This window comes from Brassica oleracea, chromosome C5, assembly GCF_000695525.1.
Source record: "Brassica oleracea var. oleracea cultivar TO1000 chromosome C5, BOL, whole genome shotgun sequence".
Taxonomy (NCBI): domain Eukaryota; kingdom Viridiplantae; phylum Streptophyta; class Magnoliopsida; order Brassicales; family Brassicaceae; genus Brassica; species Brassica oleracea.
In genome coordinates, this window is record NC_027752.1 from 30,345,825 (window position 1) to 30,346,110 (window position 286).

Genomic DNA, 286 nt, shown 5'->3' on the forward strand with positions numbered 1-286 from the left:
AAAACAAATCAACAAAACCAAATAACCCCTCTTTGGGCTGGTTAGTATAAAATAAACCAAAATCAAAGGCTTTTTCATCGTCCTTCTTATGGATCAAACATATCAGTATCTAAAAAAAACTTTTGCATCGTCCATCTCAGGACTAAATGGACTTCTTTATCGTCCACCTTTGGACTGAATGGATCAGTATCCAAAACAAGTGATCTCACGCCCATGTACTAGATAATGGGTGAGAGTGGTCCATATTAAATCTCCTGAGTACCCTTTTCTGTATATACTATTTGAT